Consider the following 17456-nt stretch of genomic DNA (forward strand, 5'->3'; position numbering starts at 1 on the left):
AAGCTAAGTTAGAATCATCATAAGAAAGCTTGATCAAGAACATATCAAGATAATCTTCCAACTCCAAGAAGTTTGCTTCCAATCTTTCAATCCAACTCCACAACTCTTTAGAATCCATAATCCTACTTTCATATCAGTAGATTTCCATCTTATAATCAAGGTAATTGATGTCAAAGCTAAGGGGTATAAAATACTATTAAATTTTACAAGGAAATACTATTAAATACAATACAATTTTACACAAGATATTTATTTATTTATAGAATGGATATACTTAAACCTTGCTACAACACTTATAGGCAGTGTACCTAATCGTACAGTAGTGTAGTTTTTAGTAAGTCCGGTTCGTTCCACAGGGAAAATCTTTAAACAAAGCTTAACGCTATATTAGTTTACTTTTATAAAAATACAAATATATAAGTAATATTATTATTATAAAGGGGGGTTTTTACCGTTTAATGACCGGTTTGTCGATTTTAAAACTTTAGTCGCAGTTAAAACCAAATGTAAAATATTAAAAAGACTTTAATTTAAAGCGTAAAGTAAATAACGATAATGAAATTGCGAATAATAAAAGTGCGATAAAATAAACTTGCGATAATTAAAAAGTACGATAATTAAAAGTGCAATTAAATACAATAACAATAAATAAAAATGCGATAATTAGAAGTGCAATTAAATATAAAATAAAGGAAATTAAATTTGAACTAAAAGAATTATGCTTATTTAAACTTCCGTAATCATGATGTTTGACGTGTTGATTTTAGTTTTATGCCCATGGGTTAATTGTCCTTTGTCCTGGATTATTTAATATGTCCGTCTGGTTTTTGTCCATAACAGTCCATCAGTCATAAATATAAAGTGCGAGTGTCCTCGTCAAATTATCCTTATACCCGAAGTTAAATATTCCAACTAATTGGGGACTTAAACTGTAACAAGATTTTTATACTTTGTTTAATAATTACACCAGGATGTCGACTGAGTGTAACCCAAGGTTTTAATACTTTGTTAACAATTATGCCAAGTGTCCTTGTACATAATTTCACCCCTGTTTTAATAATTCTAGTGGCTATTAATCCATTCCCGTGTCCGGTTAAATGAACGATTATTCGTACATATAAATATCCCGCCCATCGTGTCCGATTGAGTGTATATGGTTATTTATAGGGACGTCCAATTGTAAATCTTTATATTAACATTAACAAACTATCATTTAGTTAAACAAATATAAAGGCCATTAATAGCCCATAGTCTAATTTCCACAAGTGTCGTTCTTTTGTCCAAACCCCAATTATGGTACAAATCCCAATTACCCAATTTTAATATTTTTAGCCCAACATCATGATTACTTTGGATTAAATAAGCATAATAATAACTTAGCTACGAGACATTAATGTAAAAAGGTTGAACATAACTTACAATGATTAAAAATAGCGTAGCGTTACACGGACAGAATTTCGACTTACACCCTTACAACATTCGCTAACATACCCTTATTATTAGGATTAAAATTAAAATTAAAATTAAAATATAAATTATAAATATAAATATAACGTATAGATATAGAGAGATTGATATATTGGATATTAAAATTGATCAGAATTCGTTTGCTTTTATAGGGAGTTTCAACATTTGGGGCTCCGCGACTCGCGGCCCTTTTCTTCTTCAAACTCCGCGAGTCGCGGAGATCGTTTTTACAGCTCACCCACATTTGGCTCTTTGTTTGTCGACGATTTATTTTATAAATATAATATATATATATAATTAATATAATTAATTATATATTATATTATATTTATATACATAGTTAACTTGTAATTTTTAGTCCGTTGCGTCGAGCATTGAAAGTTGAGTCTGGTCCCGGTTCCGGATTTTCGAACGTCCTTGCGTACTATTTTATATCTTGTACTTTGCGTTTTGAATCTTGTACTCTTGTAATTTCGAGACGTTTCTTATCAATAATTGGAACCTCTTTGATTGTATTTTGTACTTTTGAGCTTTTTGGTCGTTTGCGTCTTCAATTCGTCGAATCTGTCTTTTGTCTTCACCTTTTAATATTTAAACGAATATCACTTGTAAATAGAACATTTGCAACTAAAAGCTTGTCTTTCTTGGGGAATAATGCTATGAAATATATGTTCGTTTTTAGCATTATCAAATATTCCCACACTTGAGCGTTGCTTGTCCTCAAGCAATATAGTCTTGAAATACTAGAATCACTTCTTTATTCTTCACACTTTGTACATCAGTGATTTCTATACGGTGGTATAAACAATGGTAGTAACGATATGGTTTACAGTCCCACATGACTATAAAAATTTAGATCCATTAAGGAAATTGGATCTTTATGAAAACATTTGATCTTTTGAAAATTAAATCTAGTTTTTACCCTAGATAAGTTTTCCGGAATAACCCTTTACCGGTGTTTGCAAATTATTTTTGTGGGTTTGGTGGGTTTCATATTTGAAAATTTTAGCTCAAAACTTATGGTTTTGTGTCACCCACTTGCTAACCCTGTATTTGGAAAGCAACACGTCCGGTTTACTTGTCCCGTATATTACCTTTCGATAAAATACCGTCCGGTTGTAAAGGAAAGCGTTGAACAAGCAACTGTTAAGGCAATGTCCCCTGACATGCTTTTAATTATGGTCTATAACGTGTCGGACGCAATTACTATCCTTGGTAGGAGCAATAGTAAAGCTCACCCTTATGATTTTTCGGTCTGGCACAAGGTCCTGTCTTTGACCATGCTATGCAACCACCATTCTTACGGTTGACACCCGATTTGGTTCAGATGACCTAATGAATTTCAGGTGAATTCCTAGGATTTTACGTTCAATGGTAATGAACACATTGAAAATGGGTTTTCAGAAAACAAATCGGTTTATAATTTGATTAAAATATTTTCTCGTTCAAGCTCGAGTTTAGATATCATTGAATTCCATGAGTTTGAATTCTCAATCTTTAAGGTCAATCTCTAGGATTGAGTAATATCAGGCTTAAAAGCTGATTTTTAATCTTTAAGGAGATTATCCTTTCTGGGGATCTGATTCATTAGTCTTATCCAGCTAATTTGCACGGTGCCCCCCCATTTTACGAGATAAATCCTTCTCATGGTTAGGATAAATCTGACCACTTGGCAACCCTGTTTAATGCTGAGGTCCGTGGATTTCCTGCTAATTTTAGTGATGACTTTTCTAGGTTTTTCGTCAACCTACAGCTGGTCTGGACGACAACTTCATGACCTAAATCAAGAAGCGCGTTTCTTTTTCGGAAGACTTTACTTCCTTTTAATGATGGAATTGATTCATCGTGTAGATCCATCTCTTCTTTTCTTTCATCGGGTAAAATAGTTTAGTTTAGTCCAAAGCAAAAGTATTTTCAGTTATTTGTTACAGAAATATGTGACATATGTTTAAGATAACTTGGTAATTTTTCCCACACTTGGCTTTTATTTTCCTTTTTATTGTCCTCTATTTCATTTTAAATGAATTTTAACATTTTGGTTTGTTTCTCAATTTATGTCCTTTCTGAGGTAACAATAATTTCGGTGTTAACACCTAGTTTTATCGTTCATAAATATGTATAAACATGATTTTGAGTTCATTTAATTGAAAATTTTGAAAAATTTTACTAGAATTGGGTAGTCAGTATATAAGACTAGGGCTGTTCTTTATTATCAGAGAGCACTAGATTCTAATACAACTACTACTTTACTAGTATTTCTAATGGTAACCAAGTGTTTAAGATAAAAATTTTAAAAATCCGAAAGAATTTAACCCCTTCCCACACTTAAGATCTTGCAATGCCCTCATTTGCAAGAAATCAGTAACAATTTAAATTATTGAGGGTGATTAGCGTAAAAATGATTAAATTTTACCAAAGTTTCCAAACATATTGGCGTTTGGTTGCTGAATGATAAATGGTGCATATCATTTGTTCATTTCGTCTGTTGTTACATCACATTTATTTGTCATCTTGTCATCAAAATTAGTAGCTTTTGCTGAACTTAATGCCAGTCTTTGAAAATGCGCTGTTTTACCCTGTTTTGTACAATTTACAATATACATACATACAAATATAAACATGCATGGCAATTTGAAATGGGACTTAATATCCCACTTTCAAATTCTAAATGTGAAATATTAGTACACAATAATAATAAAAATGATAAAGATTACATAAGTATATTCAATAACATAAGTTTAAACATGAATAAGTAAAAAGATAAAAACATAAAAATCATATAAATAACCAAATGGAACTAAATCAGTCTGGATATGGGTTCCAGTTCATCTCGTCAGGTGGGTTCCATTGTTGGTTATAGGTGTTTTGATAGGCTTGGTTATAGTCATACCGGTTAAAGGGTGGTCGGATATCTGGACTATGTGGCGGAAAATGAGCAGGTCGAGTAGGTACGTAATTATTTGGTACCTGATATGATAGCTGGCTCATGATTTGGTGCTGATGAACTAACCAGCTATCGTGTTGGCGTCACCTATAATCCTCGTATACTCGCTCGGAGTTCCACTGCTCATACATACTATGTCTGGCCGCGTTCGTCATTGCTTCCTCATCTATACGAACGTGGACGTCAAGAATAGCATCTCGAAAGACATCCCTAATGTCTTCCGCCTCCTCCATTTCCTCGTCTGAGCCTCTCTCTACCTGAGGATGAGATCCCTCATAGGGTACTGCCTGGTTACGTCTACTTTTCAATACCTTAGCACCCACATAAACTTTCAATCCTAAGGGCTCAACCTGTTCTCTACAAAGCTGTAATGGACTCCCTTGGTTCCTATCAACACCTAAATACTCTCCAATGAGAGTAACAAAAATACCTCCTCCTATTATACTCCCGTCCTGCATTCCCTCTACCATTTTAGATAAATAAAAAGCAACACAGTAAGGGATATTGACAAAACTTCTAGGATCCCGAATACACTTTAGGTAGAATAAATTATGTAAGGTAATTTTTTCTTTATTATGACCTCTCTGTGTAATCGAGTTAGCCAAAAATCTATGAATAATACGAAGCTCGGCTCTGTCAATATGTGTATAGGAGTGTCCTCCTGCTCATGTAAAAACATCAAAATGTGACATACGCCTCCAAATGGCGTCAGCGTCAAAGTTACTATCTACCCTTTCACCATAATGAATCAAATTTGTACAATTGGGTAATAGCAACTCACCAGGAGTATATATCTGTAAGGCCCTGGCCATGTCCAGCATGGACATTCTGTACATCCTACCGCCAAGGATAAACCTAAGAAATCTTCTATCATCTATTCTAACTATATTTGTATCAAGTGATACAGTACTTATCAACTCAACACACCATTCCTTATATACAGGTCTACGAATGGTGAAAAGACGTTCCCAATCTGTAAAAGAAGAACTGCCATACCTTTGAACTAAAAGCTGTCTAACACGGTCAGCTAGATGGACCGTTTCTAAAGGGGCCCAATCGATTACCCTTGGCACCTCTATATTTTTTGTTACCAATTTGAATTTGTTCCTTTGATATGTCTCGTAATCTCTCCATCTCCTATCAAATCTCAGATTAGGATGCAGAGTGTGCTCAGGAATCGTTGGGAATTCTACTGGCGGCCTCATTGGGAATACTATGAATTCATCAACAAACTGTACCAGATCATAATAAGGTATGTGCTGATCAGGCTGTTGTTGTTGTTCCTATTGTGGTTCTTGTTCGTGTTGCATTTCTGGTTCTGGTTCTGGTGCTGGTGCTGGTCGTCTAGATAATGATGCTCCTGAACCTCCAGTATCGGCTTTCTGTAAAACACATTAAACACAAAATTTGTGCATCCAAATATGCGTTAGTGTTAGCAAAATAACAACTTAAAACAATCACTATAACATGTTAAATCAAAATTAAACTTATACACATTTTCACAATTTTTCACAATTCTATACTTTTCAAATAAGCACATATGAAAATGTATACAAAGTTCATAAGCTTTTAACTCAAATAATATGTCAAAATATTCATTACTAATAATTAAACAAGTCTCAAATGACAATTACATCAAATTAATCAAGTTCATGAATTTTGGACTTAAAAAATCCACTTTAATCTCCAAAAATCATGTTTAGGATCAATGTTTGGATCATTTAACTATCTAAACATGTTACACTACTCAATTTAGCAATAATTCATGACAAAAATCGGCCATAACCTGTTTATATCAAAAAGCCCCAAATTGCTCAAGAACACAAACCCTAGATTTCTAAAAATTTTGAAGTTTTTGGCTTCAAATTATGTTAAATAGCATCAATCTAGGCTATACATGCATAAAATACTAACAATTTAACACTAATTACACTAGAAATTAATAAAATTGCATTAGGTAAAAAATTGGTAATTATCACAAAAACTAGCAAATTTATGAGTTTAGGGGTGTAATTTTTACCATTTTGCTGAAGAATGAGAATCTAGGCATGATTAGAGCAAGAAAAATGACGAATTACGGTGAAAAATAGCGAATTTGAGAGAGGATTTTGGGGTTGGTTCGTGTTTGTGTGTGTGTTTTGTGGATGAAGAACAGAATAGGCTGTATGTATCAGGCCTGCATTTGGTCCTCATGCGATCGCATGAGTTCCAAGTGCAAACCCCATGCGATCGCATGGGGTGCCGGCTACAGTGATTTCAGGTTTTTTTTTTTTTTTTTTTTTTTAAACAACCTTATACTTTATAAAACTTATAATTAATTAAATTTTAAAAATTTTGTTTTCCTTTAGGAGCGAGGGCGTTTCGAATCGATGTCCTAGTCTGTCCCTCGACAAAATTTTAAAATTTGTCAATTCAAAGCGCGGTTTTAAAAGTAAAGATTTTTTTTGGGTTTTTTTTAATGTTTTTGGCATACTTTAATTCAATAAGATTAAAAATAATGATAATAAAAGTTCTCGTCCCTCCCTCGGGTAAAGCAATTTCGGTTCAATGACCTAGTCTTCAACTTACGACGAACTTTAAAAATCATATTTTTAACTTAATGAGATAAAGTAAATTTTTGTTTTTAAATTCACACCAAACTTAAAATAAAAATACATAAAATTCAAAATTAATATTAAAAATTCACACCAAACTTAAAATTTGAAATGCATAAAATTAAAAATTCTTATTTTAAAAATTAAAACAAATTCACACCAAACTTAATTTAAAAATTCATATTATAAAATCACACCAAACTTATATTATATTTTTCAAATGTTTACAATTTTAAATATATTGTTTTTACAAAGTTCACAATATTAATTTAAGATTTATATATTAATTTTAAAAACATGGTAAAAAAATTAAAAATCTTTTTGGCTTTTTATCCCACTTTAATCAATCAAATATTATCAAAAATATGCGCCCCTCTTTTCGGTAAAGTAATTTTGGTTCCATGACCTAATTTAACTCATGACGAATTTTTGAAATATTTTGGGTTGATTGATTAAAGATATTTATACCTTAAGAATAAACGTTAAATTTCGCAGTGATGTAATAAATTTTTGTATGATATCAATAATTTCGGTCGCCAAACCTAATTTTATTTAATATCAATTTAATACTTTATAGCGTACAAATTAGCGTTTATTATCAAAAGGTTAAAAATAAAAAAAAAATAAAAAAAAACTTTACAGACTTACCGATGAGATAGTATTCTTAGTTATACGATCTATCCCATTCATAAGATAGTCGGTTTAATTGGTTTTCCATGGCTACATAGGCGTAACCTCGAGCATTCAGTGTTTTTTCTTCTAAACATATGAACGGTCCGTCTCTGCATAAAGTAACAAATTCGGTATTTGAATAGGTTTGATTATTTGAACATTTACCTCCATGTGACCATTTTCAGCATTTGTGACATCTTTCAAGGTGTCGTCCTCTTCTTTTCGCTGCGGATTTTGATTTTCCTTTACCAAATTGTAACTTATTATCTTCGCATCTGGATTCTTTTCTTACTCCGTCCAATCTTTCTCTGATTACTGATACTATTTCACTTGGTAGTGTGTCATTATTACGTTTAGTGATCAAAGCGTGTAGCATTAGACCATGGTTTAGTTCACAGGCAGTCTTCATTTCCTAAAAAAAATAAAAATTCAGAATGGGGGGAGAAGACTAGTTCTTTAGGGTCTGCTAGGGAAAGACCATTCGGGTTCCATTTTTGAGAACTACACGAAAACAGACAATCTAACTCTAACAGAAATACATATTATCTTTTAAAGACTTGATTCTCCCCACACTTAGTTAGCTGTGGTATCGAAATTGTGATTAACTTCATTGTCAACTTCCATCGGACTATCTATGTAGTGTTTAACTCTGTGACCATTAACTTTAAATTCAATCCCATTTGAATTTATTAATTCTACTGTTCCGTATGGGAAAACTCTTTTGACTATGAATGGTCCAGACCATCTTGATTTCAATTTTCCAGGAAATAGCTTGAATCGTGAATTGAAAAGAAGAACTCTGTCTCCTTCTTTAAATTCTTTTAAACTTCTGATTCTTTTATCATGCCATTTCTTCGTTCTTTCTTTATAGATTAACGAATTTTCGTATGCTTCATGTCTTAATTCTTCTAATTCATTTAGTTGACTTAATCGTAGACGTCAGGCTTCATGTAAATCAAGATTACATGTCTTCAAAGCCCAAAATGCTTTGTGTTCAATTTCTACTGGAAGATGACATGCTTTTCCGTAGACGAGTTTAAAAGGTGTGGTTCCAATTGGAGTTTTGTAGGCTGTTCTAAAAGCCCAGAGTGCATCCTCCAATTTAATGGACCATTCCTTCGGATTTGATCCTACGGTTTTCTCTAGAATACGTTTTAAAGCTCGGTTGGTATTTTCAACTTGTCCACTTGTTTGTGGATGATATGCGGTGGAGATTTTATGAGTTACTCCATATCTTTTAAGAACTTTCTCAAGTTGATTATTACAGAAATGAGTTCCCCGATCACTTATTAAAGCTTTCGATGTTCCAAACCTTGCAAAAAGACGTTTTAAAAAGTTGACTACAACTCGTGCATCGTTAGTTGGGAGAGCTTGTGCTTTCGCCCATTTAGATACATAATCAATGGCTACGAGAATATAGAGATTATTATGAGATTTTGGAAATGGACCCATAAAGTCAATACCCCAAATGTCAAATACTTCACATACTTGTATGACATTTTGTGGCATTTCATCACGTTGACTTATTTTTCTGGCCCTTTGACAAGCATCACAGGATTTGCAAAGAAGGTGTGCGTCTTTGTAAATTGTAGGCCAATAGAATCCAGCATCGTAAACTTTTCTTGCTGTTAGTTGAGGCCCATAATGCCCTCCTGTTGGTCCTGTGTGACAATGGTTTAAAATTTTACTAGCTTCATCTCCGAATACACATCGGCGTATTATTCCATCGGGACAACTTTTAAACAGATGTGGATCTTCCCAGAAATAGTGTTTTATATCACTGAAGAATTTCTTTCGTTTTTGGTACGATAATCCTTTTTCAAGGAATCCACATACTAAGTAGTTTGCATAGTCTGCAAACCATGGTATTTCATTATAATCTATCTTCAATAGATATTCATCAGGAAAGTTGTCTTGTATGGCCGATTCATTTAGAACTCTAACTCGGGATTTTCAAGACGAGAAAGATGATCAGCGGCGAGATTTTCTGCTCCTCTTTTATCTCGGATTTCAATATTGAACTCTTGAAAGAGTAAGATCCAACGGATTAATCTTGGTTTAGCATCTTGTTTCGAAAATAGGTATCTAAGAGCAGAATGGTCGGTATAGACCACCGTTTTTGCTAGAACGAGATATGAACGAAATTTGTCAAAAGCAAAGACAATAGCAAGGAGTTCTTTTTCAGTAGTTGTGTAATTCGTTTGTGCTCCTTGTAACGTCTTACTAGCATAATATATAGGTTGAAATCGTTTTTCAATCCTTTATCCTAAAACGGCTCCCATTGCAAAATCACTTGCATCGCACATTAATTCAAACGGTAGATTCCAATTTGATGTTATCATGATCGGCGCATTAGTGAGTTTCTCTTTAAGAATATTAAAAGATTTGATACATTCATCTGAAAAGATGAATGGAGCATCCTTTTCTAGGAGTTTATTCATAGGAGTAGCAATTTTAGAAAAATCTTTTATGAAACGTCGGTAAAAACCGGCATGCCCTAGAAAACTCCTAACTCCTCTAACATTGGTGGGATGTGGAAGTTTAGCAATTACATCTACTTTAGCTCTATCCACTTCAATTCGTTCTTTTGAAATTTTATGTCCAAGAACGATGCCTTCTTTAACCATGAAATGGCATTTCTCCCAATTAAGAACTAGATTTGATTGTTCGCATCTAATAAGCATTCGTTCCAGATTAACTAGACATGATTCAAATGTATCACCGAAGACTGAAAAGTCATCCATGAAAACTTCCATGCATTCTTCTATCATGTCATGAAAAATCGCCATCATACACCTTTGAAAAGTTGCAGGGGCGTTGCAAAGTCCAAATGGCATGCGTTTGTAAGGAAAAGTACCATAAGGGCACGTGAATGTGGTTTTCTCTTGATCTTCGGGTGCTATTGGAATTTGAAAATATCCGGAAAATCCATCTAGAAAACAATAGTAACTATTTCCGGCTAATCTTTCCAACATTTGATCAATGAAAGGTAAGGGAAAGTGATCTTTTCTGGTGGCGTCATTTAATTTTCTATAATCAATACATACACGCCATCCTGTTACAGTCCTAGTAGGAATAAGCTCATTTTTCTCATTTGTAATGACAGTCATGCCACCCTTCTTAGGCACGCATTGAACTGGGCTTACCCATGGACTATCAGAAATTGGATAAATTAGACCTGCGTCTAGCAGTTTAATAATTTCTTTTTTAACTACATCTTGCATATTCGGATTTAGTCTTCGTTGGCGTTGCACATACGTTTTATGACCTTCTTCCATAAGGATTTTATGTGTGCAATACGAAGGACTTATTCCTTTAATATCATGAATCTTCCATGCAATGGCTGGTTTATGAGCTTTCAACACAGAAATGAGTTGTGATTTCTCATTTTCAGTAAGAGAAGACGATATTATTACAGGTAATTCAGATTCACCATGTAAATAAGCGTATTCCAAATGGTTTGGAAGTGGCTTTAACTCTAATTTCGGAGGTTCTTCTATCGATGATTTGTATCGATATCTGTCTTCTTCTTTTAGCGTTTGAATTTCTTCAGTTGTTGGTTCATATCCATTAGCTATAAGTGTAGCTAACATTTCAGATTCATCAATTTGTTCATTACCTTCTCCTAAAGAACATTCTCCTGTTCCTTGTAATTCTGGAAATTCTTCTAATAATTCTGCATGTGCATCTATAGTTTGAATATAATAACATGTATCATCTGCAGATTGCGGTTGTTGCATTACTCTATCAACTGAAAAGGTAATACTCTCGTCCTCTATACTTAGGGTCAGTTTCTTACCGAACACGTCTATCATTGCTTTAGCCGTGTTTAAGAATGGTCTTCCTAATATGAGAGGAACTTGAAAATCTTCTTCCATGTCCAGAACAACAAAATCTACTGGAAATACTAAAGTACCAACTTTAACTAGCATGTTCTCCATTATCCCTCTAGGATATTTTATTGATCGATCGGCTAGTTGTATACTTATTCTGGTTGGTTTCAATTCTCCAAGGTCTAGTTTAGCGTATAGTGAATACGGCATTAAATTTATACTAGCACCTAAGTCTGCCAATGCTTCTATTGAACTAAGACTACCCAGAAAACATGGAATTGTGAAACTTCCTGGATCAGATAATTTTTCTGGTATCTTATTCAACAGCACTGCTGAACAATTAGCATTCATAGTAACAGCCGAGAGTTCTTCCATTTTCTTTCTATTTGAGATTAGATCTTTCAAGAATTTAGCATATCTGGGCATTCCTGAAATCACATCAATGAAAGGAAGATTTATATTTATCTGTTTAAACATATCCAAGAATTTGGATTGCTCGGCTTCAAGTTTCTCTTTCTTCATTTTACTCGGGTAAGGAAGTGGTGGTTGGTATGGTTTAACATAAGGTTTAGCCTTAACTGTGTTATCTTCTTTAACCTTTTCAACTACCAGTTCTTTTTCCTTATCTTGATCAGGTTGTGGTTCTTGTGGAGTAGGAATAGCTTCATCAGAAGTTACAGGTATTTCAGGTGGTTTTAGTGTTGTACTACTTCTTGTGGTAATGGCTTTAGCTGTTTCATTCCGGGGGTTAGCATTTGTATCACTAGGTAGACTTCCCGGTTTTCTTTCACCTATTAACCTTGCTAGGTTACTTACTTCTTGTTCCAGATTTTGAATAGAAGCTTGTTGATTTCTAAATGCTTGAGCATTTTGTTCATTAGTTTGTTTCTGAGATGTGAAAAACTGCGTTTGAGTTTCAACTAGCTTTGTCATCATATCTTCTAAATTCGGCTTTTTATCATCGGGTTGTGGTGGTTTGTTTTGAAAATTAGGTCTTTGCTGATTGTAATTATTGTTGGATACTTGTTGATTGCTAGGACCTTGTTGGTTGTTGTATGGAATATTTCGGTTATAGTTCTGGTTTTGATTGTAAATAGGTCTTGGCGGTTGATAATTATTCTGATAATTATTTCCAGGCCTTTGGTTTATGTATGAAATATTCTCTCTTTGTTCCATTGTTAATTCAATACTGAGACAATCTTTTGTCAAATGTGGTCCTCCACACTGCTCACAACTAATTCGTATTGAGTGAATATCCTTAGTCATCTTTTCCATTCGTCTCTCGACAGCATCTATCTTTGCGGAAATGGAATCTAAGTCATGGCTAGAATCGGCTCTAGCTGCTTTAGATGATCTAACGATATCTTTTTCTTGGTGCCACTCATGTGAGTGAGAAGCAGTGTTATCAATAATTTTGTAAGCATCAGTTTCGGTTTTCTTCATAATAGAACCACCAGTTGCAATATCTATGTCTTTCCTTGTAGTGATGTCGCATCCTTGGTAGAATATTTGTACTATTTGACAGGTGTCTAAACCATGTTGCGGACATCCTCTTAATAACTTTCCAAATCTTGTCCACGCCTCATATAGAGTTTCATTCGGTTTCTGTGTAAACGTAACAATTTCTCCTTGAAGTGTTACGGCTTTAGATGCCGGAAAGAATTGTTTAAGAAAATTTTCAACTAAAACGTCCCATGTATCAATCGCCCCTTCAGGTAACGATTCTAACCAATCTTTGGCTTCTTCCTTTAAAGTCCAGGAAAATAACATGAGATATATCTGTTCATCCTCCACTTCTCGGATTTTAAATAGTGTGCAGATCCTATTAAAGGTACGAAGATGTTCATTTGGATCTTCCTTTGGCGCACCACTAAATTGGCATTGATTAGTCACCATGTGTAGAATTTGTCCTTTGATTTCATAATCTGGCGCATTAATGTCTGGATGAGTAATTACGTGACCTTGGCCAGTGCGTTTAGCTCTCATTCGATCTTCCATACTTAAAGGTTCCAGATTCTCCATAATTGAATTTGTTGAATCGGAATCACTAGAGGATTCTGATTTAATGGTTCGTTCCTCAACAATCTCTGTTTGAATGATTGGTGGTTCCAGAGGAAAATTTAATGGTTCAAGATCTATGAATCGTCCCTGAATATTCTCCGGATTCTCAATTGTGAGGTCGGGTTCAAAAAATGGATTATCGGAAATTTGAACTGGAGTACTTGGTCGACTGGATGACGATTCTAAAGAAAAATCAACGGCGGTAATATTTGCTAAATGTCTTGATCTAGTTACAGGTGGTGAACGTACAAAAGGTGGTGAACGTCTTGCTCTGTGCATTCACTGAATATCCTATTAGTTTTTAAAAGGAAAGAAAAATTATATAAGTTATCCAATTAATAGACTTTTCTGATTTTACCCACGTTTCGAATAGCCAAAAGATGCAGCAGAGGGGAGGACTGTTTGGCTCCAATAACCTGGTCCACGTACAAATCCAACTATTACTACGAACCAGAAAATTTTGATGTCTATCAATTTAACCACTTAAAATAAATTTTCGTAATTTTAAGAAAATTTAGATAAGAAGTAGAAAAAAAAATCTATGTCCTAAAAACTAGAATAGCGAGAAATAAGAAAGAAAAAGAGCGTGTCGGAAAAAGATCGAAAAATAAAAATAAGAAAGAAAAAAAATGACTTATAGAACTTAAAAACACTAGACTAACCCAACCTTATTACTATCACTAACTTAAAATTATAATCGCAAATTGAGATTACTAATTGGAATGATAATTGATACATAGGTAAAAGGTGTCTAAAAATATTAAAGCTTACAAGAAAAACTATATTCCAAATGGCAATAACTTAAAAAGAAACTAAAACTTAAAAAGGCGTCGCAAAATTCTAAAGTACCTAAATCTTAGTCTAAAGAAAAAGAACTTAAGGGATTTTACGGCAAAGCCTAAAAATCTAGAAATAAAAATATAACTATGGCAAAAACTAAGTTTAAAACTAAAAACTAGCGGAAAATACAAATATTACGCTAAAACAATTAAAAAGGGACAAAATATAAAAATATACAAAAAGTTGTAAAAATTACAATTTTTATAAAAATATTATTTTTATATTATTTACTTTATAAAACTATTAATTTTTATATATAATAAAACTAATTAAAATTTAAAATACAATTTTATTTAAAAACTTAAACTAATTATAATAATAATTAAGTAATTAGGGTTTATTAATAATAATAATAATTATCCGTAATAAATGCTGATTAGGGTTTCTGTCGGTGTCAGGGTGGCTCCGCGAGTCGCGGTATTCGAAGCTGCAAGCTCCGCGAGTCGCGGGGTTCCAAAATTCAAATGACAGGTTGATTAAAATTCGACGCGTTTTTTTTTATATATTCTGTTTTATATTTTCTGTTTAAATAAAAATATTTAAATAAAACTTATATTTTTATAAAATAAAAATAAAGAAACTTTATAAAACTTAAATATTTAACAAAATCTAAAAAATATATATAAATTTTTGTTTTCTTTTTATTTTTTGAATAATTAAAAACGTATTTTTATAAAAGTGAATTTTAATAAAAGTAAACTAAAAATAAAAAATTTTTTTTTATATAATTATTAGCGTTGCGCTTCCGGCTTTTAAACTAGATTGTTTCCCGGTAGCGGCGCCAAAAATACTTGATGTCAAAGCTAAGGGGTATAAAATACTATTAAATTTTACAAGGAAATACTATTAAATACGATATAATTTTACACAAGATATTTATTTATTTATAGAATGGATATACTTAAACCTTGCTACAACACTTATAGGCAGTGTACCTAATCGTACAGTAGTGTAGTTTTTAGTAAGTCCGGTTCGTTCCACAGGGAAAATCTTTAAACAAAGCTTAACGCTATATTAGTTTACTTTTATAAAAATACAAATATATAAGTAATATTATTATTATAAAGGGGGGTTTTTACCGTTTAATGACCGGTTTGTCGATTTTAAAACTTTAGTTGCAGTTAAAACCAAATGTAAAATATTAAAAAGACTTTAATTTAAAGCGTAAAGTAAATAACGATAATGAAATTGCGAATAATAAAAGTGCGATAAAATAAACTTGCGATAATTAAAAAGTACGATAATTAAAAGTGCAATTAAATACAATAACAATAAATAAAAATGCGATAATTAGAAGTGCAATTAAATATAAAATAAAGGAAATTAAATATGAAATAAAAGAATTATGCTTATTTAAACTTCCGTAATCATGATGTTTGACGTGTTGATTTTAGTTTTATGCCCATGGGTTAATTGTCCTTTGTCCTGGATTATTTAATATGTCTGTCTGGTTTTTGTCCATAACAGTCCATCAGTCATAAATATAAAGTGCGAGTGTCCTCGTCGAATTATCCTTATACCCGAAGTTAAATATTCCAACTAATTGGGGACTTAAACTGTAACAAGATTTTTATACTTTGTTTAATAATTACACCAGGATGTCGACTGAGTGTAACCCAAGGTTTTAATACTTTGTTAACAATTATGCCAAGTGTCCTTGTACATAATTTCACCCCTGTTTTAATAATTCTAGTGGCTATTAATCCATTCCCATGTCCGGTTAAATGAACGATTATTCGTACATATAAATATCCCATCCATCGTATCCGATTGAGTGTATATGGTTATTTATAGGGACGTCCAATTGTAAATCTTTATATTAACATTAACAAACTATCATTTAGTTAAACAAATATAAAGCCCATTAATAGCCCATAGTCTAATTTTCACATGTGTCGTTCTTTTGTCCAAACCCCAATTATGGTACAAATCCCAATTACCCAATTTTAATATTTTTAGCCCAACATCATGATTACTTTGGATTAAATAAGCATAATAATAACTTAGCTACGAGACATTACTGTAAAAAGGTTGAACATAACTTACAATGATTAAAAATAGCGTAGCGTTACACGGACAGAATTTCGACTTACACCCTTACAACATTCGCTAACATACCCTTATTATTAGGATTAAAATTAAAATTAAAATTAAAATATAAATTATAAATATAAATATAACGTATAGATATAGAGAGATTGATATATTGGATATTAAAATTGATCAGAATTCGTTTGCTTTTATAGGGAGTTTCAACATTTGGGGCTCCGCGACTCGCGGCCCTTTTCTTCTTCAAACTCCGTGAGTCGCGGAGATCGTTTTTACAGCTCACCCACATTTGGCTCTTTGTTTGCCGACGATTTATTTTATAAATATAATATATATATAATTAATATAATTAATTATATATTATATTATATTTATATACATAGTTAACTTGTAATTTTTAGTCCGTTGCGTCGAGCGTTGAGAGTTGACTCTGGTCCCGGTTCCGGATTTTCGAACGTCCTTGCGTACTATTTTATATCTTGTACTTTGCGTTTTGAATCTTGTACTCTTGTAATTTCGAGACGTTTCTTATCAATAATTGGAACCTCTTTGATTGTATTTTGTACTTTTGAGCTTTTTGGTCGTTTGCGTCTTCAATTCGTCGAATCTGTCTTTTATCTTCACCTTTTAATATTTAAACGAATATCACTTGTAAATAGAACATTTGCAACTAAAAGCTTGTCTTTCTTGGGGAATAATGCTATAAAATATATGTTCGTTTTTAGCATTATCAGTAATAAATATATTTAAGCTTTGGTTCAATTCATATAATCATAACTATCTTAAAGCAAGATAGATTTCTTACTTGACACTTTTGTTGATTCCATGATTCTACTTCAAGAATTTCAAGCCATCAAAGCTACCTTTGAGCTAAATATTATTTAATATCTTTTCCAGTAGCTTTACCCTAGTAAGTTGAGGTAATAGCTTTGTTCAAAATCTCGTTCGATTCATATTCATATAGCTATCTTATTTTGAGTTATAACTAATAACAAC

This window comes from Rutidosis leptorrhynchoides, chromosome 6 (assembly GCF_046630445.1).
Source record: "Rutidosis leptorrhynchoides isolate AG116_Rl617_1_P2 chromosome 6, CSIRO_AGI_Rlap_v1, whole genome shotgun sequence".
Lineage (NCBI taxonomy): Eukaryota > Viridiplantae > Streptophyta > Magnoliopsida > Asterales > Asteraceae > Rutidosis > Rutidosis leptorrhynchoides.